Source organism: Alligator mississippiensis, chromosome 2 (assembly GCF_030867095.1).
Source record: "Alligator mississippiensis isolate rAllMis1 chromosome 2, rAllMis1, whole genome shotgun sequence".
In the NCBI taxonomy this organism is placed as follows: Eukaryota; Metazoa; Chordata; order Crocodylia; family Alligatoridae; genus Alligator; species Alligator mississippiensis.
Genome location: NC_081825.1, coordinates 228,784,643 through 228,799,322, shown reverse-complemented (window position 1 = coordinate 228,799,322; position 14,680 = coordinate 228,784,643). Strand labels below are relative to the sequence as shown.

The 14,680-nt window shown below is 45.7% G+C and overlaps 1 protein-coding gene across 5 annotated transcripts in view; it reads right to left on the bottom strand.

Moving 5' to 3' along the window:
* FUT8 (fucosyltransferase 8) overlaps positions 1-12,671 on the bottom strand; it is a 320,784-nt gene extending 308,113 nt beyond the window's left edge. For 3 of the 5 annotated variants that reach the window (XM_059722866.1, XM_059722867.1, XM_059722864.1), the window contains exon 1: positions 12,417-12,671. The gene's annotated coding sequence lies outside the window, so the exon portion shown is untranslated. Of the gene's footprint in view, positions 1-10,054; positions 10,171-12,416 lie in introns of those variants that run through there. The other 2 variants (XM_059722865.1, XM_019476982.2) reach the window with 2 other exon arrangements.
* Between the last annotated feature and the right edge of the window lie 2,009 nt (positions 12,672-14,680).

Genomic DNA, 14,680 nt, shown 5'->3' with positions numbered 1-14,680 from the left:
GCTGATGGCCTTCTAAGGCCCCGGACCTTTATCTGCCCGGGTGGGAGTCAGGGAGAGCTGCTGGCCGGCTGCCCTGGGTCCCGACACCCTTGATTTTCTGACAATACTCCTACTAATGCTGCCCAATGTGGCCTTGTTGCAAAGGCTGATGGCATACTGTTTGCCCATATTCAACTTATTTTCTACTGTAACCCACAGGTCCTTTTCTGCAGAGCTGCTGCTTAGCCAGTTGGTCCCCAGGCTGTACTGGTGCACAGGACTGTTCCATCCTAAGCACAGGACTTTACACTTCTCTTTATTGAGCCCCATGAGATTTATTTTGGTCTTTCCATGCATTTGCTAACACTGGTTGGTGACTTTAATTTAAAACAGAAAAGTCACCTTCTAGACAGGATGGCTGTAGGAAATACAATGTTTCTACCCGATTTGTAGAAGAGGTGCTAAGGATCATCCTAGAAGTTATAAACCAGTAAGATTTCACATTCCAACCAGATAAAAGTGATTAAATAGATTGCTTCAGCCAATTTAACACAAAACAGGAGAGAGAACATGGAAATAACTAGTTAAACATTACATTGGCCAGGGTGGCAAAGAAAAAAGTATGCTTCTCTAATTTACCAGAATTCTCTGAACAAGCCAAGTACATGAGCATTTAAGTAACAAAACCTGCAGATGAAGTTTCTTTAGCAAAAGACTAAGAACTTCATCAGAATCAACTTAAGTGAATGGACACCCTGGTGACAACAGACAAATTTCAGCCCTGACACTGGAAGGAATCATTTGTACTACTCACTTACTTTCCTGAGTTCCAAATCAATCAAAAATCAAGATAGAAGACAGGCTGACCATTTAGTCAACTTCTCTACTTAATATGCAACATATCAAAACATGTTAAATTCCTTTTGAAAAAGAAATTCATAGATTCATAGATGTTAGGGTCGGAAGGGACCTCAATAGATCATCGAGTCCAACCCCCTGCATAAGCAGGAAAGAGTGCTGGGTCTAGATGATCCCAGCTAGATACTCATCTAACCTCCTCTTGAAGACCCCCAGGGTAGGGGAGAGCACCACCTCCCTTGGGAGCCTGTTCCAGACCTTGGCCACTCGAACTGTGAAGAAGTTCTTCCTAATGTCCAATCTAAATCTGCTCTCTGCTAGCTTGTGGCCATTGTTTCTTGTAACCCCCAGGAGCGCCTTGGTGAATAAATACTCACCAATTCCCTTCTGTGCCCCCATGATGAACTTATAGGCAGCCACAAGGTCGCCTCTCGACCTTCTCTTGCGGAGGCTGAAAAGGTCCAGTTTCTCTAGTCTCTCCTCGTAGGGCTTGGTCTGCAGGCCCTTGACCATACGAGTTGCCCTTCTCTGGACCCTCTCCAGGTTATCCGCATCCTTCCTGAAGTGTGGCGCCCAGAATTGCACGCAGTACTCCAACTGCGGTCTGACCAGCGCCCTATAGAGGGGAAGTATCACCTCCCTGGACCTATTCGTCATGCATCTGCTGATACACGATAAAGTGCCATTGGCTTTTCTGATGGCTTCGTCACACTGCCGACTCATGTTCATCTTGGAGTCCACTAGGACTCCAAGATCCCTTTCCACCTCTGTGCCACCCAGCAGGTCATTCCCTAGGCTGTAGGTGTGCTGGACATTTTTCCTCCCTAGGTGCAGCACTTTGCATTTCTCCTTGTTGAACTGCATCCTGTTGTTTTCTCCCCACTTGTCCAACCTATCCAGGTCTGCCTGCAGCTGTTCCCTGCCCTCCAGCGTGTCCACTTCTCCCCATAGCTTTGTGTCATCTGCAAACTTGCACAGAGTACATTTGACTCCCTCGTCCAAGTCGCTGATGAAGACATTAAAGAGTATCGGTCCAAGGACCGAGCCCTGCGGGACCCCACTGCCCACACCCTTCCAGGTCGAGACCAACCCATCCACCACGACTCTTTGGGTGCGACCCTCTAGCCAATTCGCCACCCACCGGATTGTGTAGTCATCCACATCACAGCCTCTTAACTTGTTCACCAGTATGGGGTGGGATACCGTATCGAAGGCCTTCCTGAAGTTAAGTATACGACATCCACCCCTCCTCCTGTGTCCAGGCGTTTCGTAACCTGGTCATAGAAGGAGACTAGATTGGTCAGGCACGATCTGCCTGCCACAAACCCGTGCTGGTTTCCCCTCAGCATAATTTGCCCTGCCGGGCTCTCACAAATGTGAGCCTTGATAATTTTTTCAAAGACTTTACCAAGGATGGAGGTGAGACTGACTGGCCTATAGTTGCCCGGGTCCTCCTTCCTCCCCTTCTTGAAAATGGGGACCACGTTAGCCCTTCTCCAATCCTCTGGGACTTGGCCCGTGTGCCACGAGCGTTCGAATATTCCTGCCAGTGGCTCTACAATGATGTCGGCCAGTGCCTTCAGCACCCTCAGATGGAGCTCATCCGGGCCTGCCGACTTAAAGGCATCCAGTTCTTCCAAGTGACTCTGCACCACCTCAGGATCTACGTATGGAAGTCTGGCGCCTTGCTGCTGCCTCTCTACAACCTCAGTGAGAGACTTGTTGTGCCCCTCACTTAGGAACACTGAGGCAAAGAACTCGTTGAGGAGTTCAGCCTTGTCCCCCCTGTCTGTCACCAATTGTTTCTGCCCATTTAGCAGCGGTCCTATTCCTCCCTGGGCCTTCCTTTTACTCCCAATATATCTAAAAAACAATTTCTTGTTGTCTTTTACTTGGGTTGCCATCCTCAGCTCCATGGTAGCTTTGGCCCGCCTAACTGCCTCCCTACAAGCATGAGCAGAGGAGGTATATTCATCTTTAGTGATCTCACCCTGTTTCCACTTTTTATGTGCTCCCCTTTTGGCCCTTAGGCTGCCCTGGATTTCTCTGGTCAGCCATGGAAGCCTCCTGGCCCCTTTCCCTTTTTTGCCTTGCTCGGGGATCGTCTTGCTTTGTGCCCGAAGGATCGTTTCCTTAAGGCACAGCCACCCTTCTTGGGCTCCCATCCCTTCAAAACTCCTACTCTGCAGTGCGTCCTTGACTAATCGCCTGAGTGCATTGAGATCAGCTTTCCTAAAGTCTAGCACTTTCACCCTACTAGTTACCTTACCCACTCGACGTCTTATGTTGAATTCTATTATTAGGTGATCACTGTCTCCCAAATGGCTACCGATCTGGAGGTCCCCTATCATGTCATCCCCTGGTGCCAATACCAGATCCAGTATGGCATTCCCCCTAGTGGGACCATGCACCTCCTGTGTCAGGTGGAGGTCCTGTACACAGGTTAGAAACCTGCGTGAGCAATGGGACCTTGCTGTCTGTGTCTCCCAGCAGATGTCCGGGTAGTTTAGGTTCCCCATGACTACCGCCTCTTTAGCTTTTATGGTCTCCGAGAGTTGCCTCAGGAGCCCCGAATCTATTTCTTCCCCTTGGTGTGGGGGTCTGTAGTAGACCCCTACCACCAAATCCCTTTCTCCTTGTCCCCCACGTAGCCTAACCCACAATCCTTCTACTTCCTCAACCTCGGATTCTGTCTTGATGAGTTGTATATTGCTCACTGACATAAAGTGCAACCCCCCCCCCCCCTTTCTTCCCCGACCTGTCCTTTCTGTACAAGCCTGGAAAAATGGAAAACACTGAAATTATGCTAGTTGATAAACTTAATATATAACCTCATTTGAAATACCAGAGGTTATTCAGTATTTAGTAATACAATATCCAGTATTTTGAAACTAATAGTTATAAAAATGGAATTACTGTAACTGTTAGTGAAGTTGGAAGAATTTTCCCCTCCAGGTAGTTACATAATAACCTGTCACAGGGACCTTGGTCCCTTCCTCTGCAGCAGCTGCTACCAGTCACTACTAGTTAAATCTACTTGATTAGACAAACTACTAATTCTAATATGGTTGTTTCCACTACCACACATGATGGGAAAATTAAGAAAAATAATCTTAGTGTAATTCTTTCACTACTACTCAGTATCACATCAACCATATCTAGCCATAAATGTATAGCTAATATCCCAAATCTCTTCAATCCTCTCCAAGTTCAGTAGGCACATTTGCATCAATATTTTTATTTTTCAAGCATATGTCTTACTAGCGTAGATAACAAATCTAAAAGGGCAGAAAGTAAAAGGAAACCTTCCAGAGCCATAGCAGTTTCAATAAATTATCATATTCTTGCAAAGTCACTTCCTTCTTGTTCAACTGATGTCTCTTTGTGCTTACCAAGCACAAAGTGCATTAAATTACAGTAACTTTCTTCTTCAAATATTTGTATTTGAAGAAGAAAGTTACTATAAATTTAACACACAAGTAAATGCTTTTTCCACTAACAGGAACACAAAAGCATGTGTACACAATCTGGTTTTCCAAAGGGTCACAGCTTGGCAGTGGTATAATGAATGTCCAAGATTTGGTACATAGGATCAGGATATTCCCTTCACAGCAGATGTATTCTGATCCTATTAGAGAAGTATTTGAAGACTTATTCACCCAATTACTCCATTTTACAGAGTAAGAGCAAACATTAGTTAAAAAAGATAAAGCCTAAAACACACACCTCATACACGTAGCTCATGCTATTTATTGACTGATACATAAAACCTTTTTCCAATATTTTTATACATGCTGTATAACAGAAGTGTGGTTGCGCACATGTACACACATACCAAATACATGGTTTAAGTACATAGCCTTAGAACTGAAAAAAAAAGACTACATATTTACCTAAATTCAAAGTAAGCTAGGACCATTAAGTACAAAATAACCCACTTCAATTACTGTTAACATTATGGTATTAGCAACAGGAAAACTGACCAGCTCTAATCATTTTCAAGGCTTCTATTAGCAGCCCTTGGACAGGTGCTTCACCTTCACTCTTTTCTTGCATCAATTATTATGCAACTAAACCAAATCCAAATACAGTAAAATACAGACAAAGGGATGAAAAGACCGCTATTCAGTTTAGGCAGACAAGGTTTCTTGGGTGAATTTGATATCTTTTATTAGACCAACCCAAATGGTTGGAGAATAGTTATTAAGCAAGCTTTCGGGTTCAAAAACCCTTCGTCAGGCTAAAGATGCTGCAGCAGTTGCTGCGTGCTCTTCCTGGATAGAATGAAAAGTAAACAAGCCAGGGGCTGGGCTGTGGAGTCGGTTGCCAGGCAGATTGTAATGTATCAAAAATCCAATGTCTGCGTTTAGTCCATGATCTCTAGTATCCAGAAGGTTGATGAAATGGAGCTCATAGGCTCGTCTCTGGGATGTGTTGTGTAAATTTCCCTTGAGGATCAGGACTGAGAGATTGGAGAGAGAGTGGCCCTCCTGTGAGAAATGTGCCCCCACCAGTAATTGGGTGTTTCTGTCTTTGATGGATTTCCGGTGTGCATTCATTCTGGTGCGCAGTTGTTGTCTGGTCTCTCCTACATATCTTCCATCAGGGCATTTGGTGCATTGGATGAGGTATACTACATTCCTGGAGGTGCAGCTGTAAGATCCTGGGATGCTGATGGCTCTGTTGTGGGGTGTAGTAATTGTGGGGGTGGTGGAGATGTGGGGGCAGGTTTTGCATCTCTTGTCATGGCACGGTCTGGATCCTTTTGGTGTGTTCTGGGGTTGAGGAAGTTTGCTTCTGGTGATGAGGGTGGCGAGGTTTGGTGCTTGTCTGAAGGCTAGGATGGGTGGCTCTGGGAAGATCTTTTTAAGAATAGGGTGTTTTTCTAATATGGGTTGCAATTTTTTGAGGATTTTCCGTACAGGTTCAAGGGATGGGTGATAGGTCATAACCAGCGGTGTGCGATTTGTGGGTGTTTTTCTTCTGTACTGCAGCAGTTCTTCACGTGGTATCCAGGTGGCTCTTTCAAACGTGCAATCTACCTCTCTGGAGGAGTGTCCTTGCTGGGTGAAAGCCTTTTTAAGATCGGTGAGGTGGCGATCCCGGGTGTTCTCTTCAGTACAGATGCGGTGGTATCTGAGGGCTTGGCTGTATATCACAGCTTTTTGGGTGTGTTTCGGGTGATTGCTGGTTCTGTGCAGATACGTGTGTTGGTCTGTGGGTTTCTTGTATACTGTGGTCTGTATTTTACCCTTCTGGATACTGATCCTTGTGTCTAAAAAGGGGATGTTGGTGCTGAAGTATTCTAAAGAAAGTCGGATGGAGGGATGGTGACTGTTGAATTTCTGGTGGAACTCAATTAGAGATTCCCGGTTCTCACTCCAAATGATGAAGATGTCATCGATATATCGTAAGTACAGCAAGGGTTTAATGGTGCAGTTCTTGAAGAAGTCTTCTTCCAGGTGGCTCATAAAAAACTATTCTCCAACCATTTGGGTTGGTCTAATAAAAGATATCAAATTCACCCAAGGAACCTTGTCTGCCTATATCCTTAGACCAACACGGCTACAACCTAAACAACCTATTCAGTTTATCCATTTATATGCAGATCTCAAATAGTTGATATTATGTAAGCAACAGGCAAATAACTGGAACCTGCTTTGAGTTGTGTGATTAAGCAAAGTATGCACCCATGAGTGGACCTGACTGTAATCACATATGTTAAGTTTGTGAATGAAAGAGTCCAAGGACAGTCACTATTTACACTGTAAAAATATTACTTTGTTACAGTATGAGTTCCAACAAAACTGTGAAAGTGTTTAGCCCAAGTAATTTGACAAAATAAAAACAAATTATTGAAATATTGCTAGAACAGTATTGTTACACATATATACAAAGAATACAAAGAAAAGCAAGATGCTCTGAGGAGAAAAGATTACAACCATATCAGAATAGCTAGAACAAGGTATTTATAATAAAGCTTTAAGAAAAGCTTTCCCCCCTTTACCCTGTAGATTTAACAAAGCCACATAACAGCCTTCACTATGAATTCCCCTACAGAAGCTACACTTAAAAATAAAAAAAAAAATAAAAAAAGAGAGAGATTGGAAATACTTTTCCCTTATCAACAAAGTTACCAAACAGACATAATGTATGTCATAAAACAGTAACTCTAGTTTTTGGAAGAATACTAATATTTTTCTGAGGACGCATCACAGGAAAGTTTCTTTAAGTATAGACTTCACAAATTCTAGTGCTGTAAATTGTTGTATATAACTCTAATCAGCTATGAAGTATTCCATTTTGAACCCTTTATATACATAAACCTGTAAACTACATAGAGTACATTATAATACTAGCCCCTTTTGAAGGCACAGAGTAAAAACTGGTATATCATCTAGTAATTCACTATGCTTTGTTGCAAGGAAAAAAACCCCAACCCCCCGCCTCACCCAAAAAAACTACTTTCGGATTAACACTAGGATTTATGTTTTCCCAGCCAGTCTTGGGGTTACAACTTTTAGTTCAGAGTAATTCTAAAATACTGATAACTGGCAGCTGGTATGACAATCTTCTGACAATCATTTAAACTCTAGAACTGTGCCTTAGGCATAGACATAATTTGAAGGCTTGAGGCTAGAGATTTAAAAAAAAAAAGTACAGCGGTCTACCAGCATGGAAACAGCCTCTCCTTCCCTTCCAGTTCTGTTACTATGCTCCTTTTAATTTACGATTATTAGTAAGGTATCACGACATTTTAAATACTGGGACTAGTATGTTAGTTTTAAACTGGTAATTTATTTTCAACTCAGAATTAGGAGTTCAACAGTATTACACGATCAGAAAATAAAGTATCACCTTTAAAAGTTGCAGTAATACATTATATATGCCCTATATCCTAAAATTTACATAACTATCCATATTACAGATAGGGCGACTACCACTGACTGTTATTAAGGCTACCATACACTTCCTAATAATAAAATAGGTTTCTGTTATTTATAAAACTTTGCCAAACTTTAATCATTCAAGCTGAGTATTTTCCAACCAAATCAGTTCAGCCTTTTCTGAGAACAAGGCTACAGAAAAAAAGTTGTTTTGATCATGTTAAGTTACTTTCTCTTTGAAAATCTCTAGCATCTTCATGCTTTTGAATAGACATAATCTGGCATGCATCACAGATGTGCCACTCCAATTTCCCCTCAAGGAAAAAAAAAGTTTGCACATGCTCAATAGCAACATCTTTCCTCCGACAGCTGAATTACCTAAAGATTCTGTCTGCACTGACAATGCTCTAACCTACACTACAAAAGCTAGACCAGTAGGACAAATGAGTTGGACAAGGAGAGTTGGGAAGCAGAAGCCAAAAGTATTAGTGGGAGGATAGAAGTAGATATTGGGAGCCAAAAAACAAAGGACTAGGGGCCAGTAAGTAGGAAGGGAGAGACTGAGATCAAACAGTGAGTTAAGAGACTAAGACTTAAAAGAAAAGAAAAGGGAGGCAGACAAATCTAATGAGAAGGCAGAGACTAGGACAAGCAAATGCAGTGAAACAATAGGGTATTAAAATAGAGTGGGAGCTCAGGAGGCAAAGAGACCAGGAGAACAAAAAGCATGTGGAGGCCACTTGTGGCCATGACAGGCAAGGAAGAGAAACAAAAGGCATGAAAAGTCATCATAAGCAGGAACCTGAGGTTGCCTTGGGAGAGAGGCTAGTGGGCAGGGACTGGAAACGATGATGAGGGGACTAGCAGTTGTATGAGTCAAAAGGGATGAAAGTAGGGCTTGCTGGGTAGACATGCAGAGTGGCAAAGCAGCTTGAGGAGTAAGGAAGTGGAAAAGGACAAGAACCCAAGAGTACAGAAGAGAAAAGGCTTAGACAGCAGCAGATTGGAGGGGACAGAATAAAAAGGGTCCCTACCTTAGAGAGATCAAACAGAAGAGTTAATTCCCAGAGCATGCAAGTAAAATCCCAGAGCCTGGAATTAAATACAAGATTCCTGAACCTCAGTATTCTTCTGCCATCAGCAATATCCATGAAATCCACTGGCAAATTGCATTACTCATCCCACTGTATTAATGCCCAGATGGAGGATGATATCCTATTGCTGCTATCCATTACTTCAGTAAATCAAGTGGCAAATTTTGCGTTAAACCTAAAAACACCTATCCTGCTAATGGCTCAGGCAGTGACATATAGTGACATACCACAGGCTTTCCATTCTCTCTCTGCCCTTCCCACTTCCAATTTCATTTTTTAAAAACTAGTAAGTCACATGCGCACACAGAACTGTCAAACGCACACAAATTGCAGATGACATGCACTCAAAAGTCACAAAATGCCAGAATCAAGGATCTCTGTGCAGTCACTATTTGGCCTTTTGTGAATATACAGTTTATTACGTGATGATTGCATGCTCTTTCTTCCATACTGCCTTATTTAGTCTACAGGAGTTGTCAACCAAGGGTACACATTCCCCCCGGGAGTACTTGAGAAGGTCCTGGGGGTCCGTACAGGGACAAAGTGACACCACACACCATCCCGCGCTGCTGAACAGGCCTGTCCACCTGGACGCAGGGGAAGCACGCATGTGGCACCTGCTGCCGAGCTCCATTCGGATGCAGAAACCCTCCCCCCACCACATGCGTGGCCGCCAGGGTACACTGCTCCAAGAAGGTTGAAAACCCTTGGTCTACAAGATGAACAGTGCTCACTTAAAGCAGCAATTCAACATTCTCCTGTTTACTGAACATATGGCTTCATTCTTTCTTTATTACATATTAGTCAAAGCCTACTCCTAATGTCTGGCGATTCGACTACTATAAAATACTTCACCAAACATTAATTTATTTTCACCACAGTACCATGAGAGGGGGAAATAGAAGCAAAGAGATTAGGGTCAGAAGCCCCTGCTAATGTTGATTGCCCAATTTAAGATACCTAGAACCTGAATTTTTAGAGTACTTAGCTTTATGTAGCCCTTTACATGTTCAAAGCACAGCTCACATCAACAAGTGCAGCTGTGAAAGCTCAGCAGTTCTGCAAATCAGCCCAAGTCTGGCACCCAGAAAATAAGGAACACATGATTAGCAACAATGGTTTAAGTGACTTGCTTAGCATCACACAGGAATTCCTGGCAAAGGCAGGCACAGAATCAAAGCAGCATTCAACTGTCTCTCTCTTCCTGTGAAAAACCCTGCCTTATTCATTACACACCTTCCAATTTCCACAACAAATAAAGCAGGATTCCTACAGACAAGGTTCCTTACTACACAGCCCTGACTCAGCCCCAGCTCAGGTCTCAGGTTGTGCCTTGAATCAGGTTGCGCATTCTGTGGGGGAAAAAAGAAGAGTATGTAATAATGTAACTGCATCACAATGCATACACACAAGGGACCAAATTAAGATGCACAAACAACCATTAGCACTTAACTTTGCAGCCTTAATGTTCTCTCAACAAAGTTTTGGTGCATAATATAAATACAGAGCAATGCATACTTATTATATAAATATAGTGTGCATGTATCACTGTTTATATATTATGTAAAATCTACCTTCATACAGATATAACACTCACGCATGATATGCGCCATCTACACTTTTTTCCCTTATTGTAGTAGAGGTAAATTCCATGATCAAACTGGAAATAGATCTGCAGGCTTTTGAATGGTTCTAGCATAAATTAAATTATACTTTGCTTTGGCACTAGCTCCCCCTCCAGACCAACCTAACATTACAGTAATTATTATTCTTAAAAAACTCTTGACTACATATGATTTAAATACTCAAATTCAACATTTTCCCCCAAAAACATTATTTCATCTGACTGCCTCGAAATTATGCTGAAAAGACTGACCAGAAAATTAATATCCAAAATTATTTGTTATTCTTTTGCACTGCACATAAATATAAGATGTGAAAACTCATGCAGTCTAAAATATAAATGACATCTAAGGCAATCATTTATACAGCTCCTAAAATGTAAGGACAGACCAAAAAAACCCTGTTTTCAACAGGAATTTTAGTTACCATCTGAAACATTTATCTTCTACATAATTCTGTTATACACTCAAACTAATCTGCTTGTTTGTAATCCCAATGCAGTGATCATAAACAATTAAAATGCAATTTCACAAGAAAGGAAAAACCCATGTTCTTTAGTAATAGTAGCCTTGTTCATTTTCTTACCAAATACATTTGATCTCAAGCAAACACATTTACACCTGGTCTACTGTTTATACCATTTTCCTCCAGCTGCCTAGCTCATTTATTCTGGCAACGTTCTAAACAAACCAAATACCAAAAGAAAAAGAACCGTTACAGCAGATAAGCTGACCCTCTAACATTTTTCAGTTGCCAGATATCTTTATATCTCCAATTGCGTATGTATCTAAGATACTGAACTTGTGTGATTCAGCACTCTAGCCTCCAGTTCTTATTCAACCTTTCATTATTGAGTGGCTTGCTAAAAATACAAATAAATAATTACATCCTCCACATAGGAAAAGGTGGCTGGTTCACCTTTTCCTTGCAAGTTGTTAAGAAAATGCAGACTTAATACTCCTCTTCTTTGCTGCACAACATAGATTGATTTCAGCTGGAAGTGTTAAGTATTCATCCAACTTTGGCAGTACACAAGCTTGTTCAGCTGCAATACTGAGGCACCAGCTTATTAAAAATACTCCCATCTAGCAAAACTAAGGTTTGGTGGTTGTGAACTTTCTCCAACCCATGTGAAGAGATTACAAACCAAACCCAACCCCAGTGACCACACAGGGTACAGGGTAATAGGGCTACAAGTCAGCCTTAACAAACCCTCCTGCTATTTTCAACTTGAGGAGAGTCTGGGCCTGGCCTGGTAACACTGTGAAACCCAAGAACTCCTTTCCCACTGAAATGGCTACTTAAGGGGCCCCTTCACGTTAAGGCAGCCCCTTGAACAGTGCTGACCTGCTGCCACCCCAGCACAGCACCACATCACAGGCATCTCAGCCCCAGGGTGAGACAGTGCCACAGGCATGACACCAGGGAGCAGGATGTGCAGTCCTGGAGGAAGGAGGGCCCTGAGCTCACCCACCCAGCCCTGCCCCTACCCAGCGCCAGTGGCAGGATGTGGGCCTAACCAGGGGCCGGGGCACGGGGCCCCAACCAACGGGGATGACAGCCGCCCGCATCTTGCCCCATCCCGCTCCCGTTGCCCGCACTGACCCCTCAATCCCGTGGCAGCGCAGTGGCCCCAAGCGCCGGCTCCGCCCCGAGGAGGGGGGGGGGGCGGGGGGGACGCGCTGCCCTGCTGCACTTCACCCGGCGGCGGCCGCGAGGCAACACCCCCACCCCCTGCCGCGCATCCCCGAGGCGTCTCCCGCCCCGGCCCCGGCGGGATGCGCGCCGCGCACGCGACCCCCGCCCGGACCGGGGCAGCTCCTGGCAGCACCAAAGTTTACCGCCGCCCGGGATGCCCGGGGCCGCCCCTCCCGTCCCGTCCCCACCCCCCGGCGGCAGTTGCTGAGCAGCGCGCGCGGCGGCGCCAGGCCTGGGGGAAGGATGGAGAGCGGCCGCGGCCCCCGCAGCCCCTTACCCGCGTGTCAGCGCCGCCCCGGCCCGGCCCGGCCCGGCCCGGCCCGGCCCGGCGGGCGGCGGGTGCCGGCTCGGGGGGAGGGGGCGGCGCGCGGGCAACGCTGCCCGAACGGAAGCAGGAACCCGGCACCGCGGCGCGGCGAGGCGAGGCGAGGCGAGGCGAGAGGCGGCACGGACAGCGCGGAGCCCGCGAGCCGGGCGCGCGCCGCCGCGGAGGGGGAGACTGGAGGGGGGAGCAGGCGGCGCGGGCGAAACGCGCCGCCCGGCCGGCGGGGACGAGGAAGGAGGGCGCGCGCACTCGGCCCCGCTAGCCAATGAGCGCTCGAGTCGGCCGCGGAGCCTCTCCCGTCACGTGAGGGCGGCTGGGGAGGCTGCCGCGCGCATGCGCCGCCTGAGCACCGCGGTACCCGGGCGCCCGGTCCCCACCTGCCGTCCCCCCCACCCCGCGCCCGGGGCTGTGAGGGACGCGGCGCCCAGACACGCCCGGCCCTGCGATGCAGGGCGATGCCGGGCTCTGCCTGCCGGCTACCGGCTACCTCTACCGGCCCCGCTGCTGGTGCAGGAGGTCCTTTCACCGCCGCCTTCAGCCCGTGTCCCGCGGGAGCCCTCCGAGGGAGCAAGCGGTGCTCGCCCCGGCCCAGCCGGGCTCCGCGGAGCCAGGGGCATGTCCCTGCGAGCAGGAAGCCCCAGGTTTTCCTGCTGACAGACCCCCAAGGCTATCCCAAGGAGAGGGGAAAGCCGGGCGGGCGCTCCCGGGGCTTGATCCTGCACAGGATCGGGCCCCCGGGGCGGCTGAAGAGCACGGGCTCTTCCGCCGCGAGGCAAATAGACATCACAAGCCAGAAACAGCCCAGATTGATTCCCCCTTTGTCACAGCCACATATTTTGGGCACTTGTAGCACAACAACGAAGATTTACATCTTCGCTTGGCATTTGTGCTGCCATATGAAGTGTTTCTGGCAGCCCAAGGATGAAGAAAGGCAAGGTCTGGTTCCCCCCTGTCAGCAGGTGACCCTGTTTATAAGGCACTAGCTTAGAGGTGCCTGTAATGTCATCGTGCAGGCATGCTTCTGTTTTGCTCCACCACTAGAAAAAAGTATCCTAGAGGTCTCCTTACAGCATCTTGCGAGATCCACAGAAAACGGTCACTGACATAATACCCTCGAGGGGATCCTGGAATTTAGCAAGTGCTGCTATTGTTGCAGCATCGGGACCCCAGCTGCAACATTCAGATCCTGCATGTTCTCTATTAAAAACCATTTATAAAGCAGTTTTTTCAGAAAAATGAAGGCAGCTGCCAAAAAATGATAAATAGTTTTCAAGATGATAAATAGTTTTCTGGAACTTCATAATACATGCTAGAAAGCAAGAGGAGTGATGTATGCACTCTGAGCACAACACTGGGCAAGGGCAGGGACTGGCAGATGGTGCGCTCTGCATACAGGCTTATTACCCCCTCCATATATTTCCAGAAGAGTTCACCTGCAAACCCCCAAAGGAATGATTATCCCAGTTGCTAGTCCAGTGAGCCCTGCATGCTCTGCAGCTTTGGCTTATGATACCATTTTCTGGAAATGCAGTTAGCAGATGAACGTTCAGTTACAACCAAAATACATAAGGTCTTCAGGGTACACCTTAGTTAATAAACTGCATCCAAGATTTGTTAAAAAGAGCCACATATCAAAGCTTAGTAAAAGTTCAATATATCAATCTTTCAGTGCTTGTGTAATGTATAGTATTCATATTGTCTTTTTTTCCTGGTGAGAGGTTAAATGGCTGGCATAGAAGGGAGTATGTGAAGTGAAAATATTCCAGTTAAGGGCCAGTTTCAATATTTTGTAATGCCAGATATGGGGAAAGCAAGAGTTTCCAGGATACAGGTTCTCCACATAAGCCTATGACACCCTGTCCATAAAGCTCCAGAACAATTCTCTAACTCTCCAGGCAGCTAGTGCTAATCAGTATCCCATATCAAGTATCTCTCTGTATATTGTTTTGTCCTGCTTTTTCACTGGGAAACACCACTTTTTCCCTTGAAACTAGTAAACACCCTCTAATATACAGAGTCCATAGACATGTCTTCCTTGTTCTTTTTACTTCCGACTTGAAATGCTGAGGCAGTCACCTTGTAATGTGGGCACAGACCAGTGGCCTTCTGGGCACAGCTGCTGCAGTCAGTATCATGGGGAAAAAAGATAGGAGAATCAATATCCATAGCAACAGTCAACAGAGGCCTGGCAATATAAAATGATAAAAATAGCTATT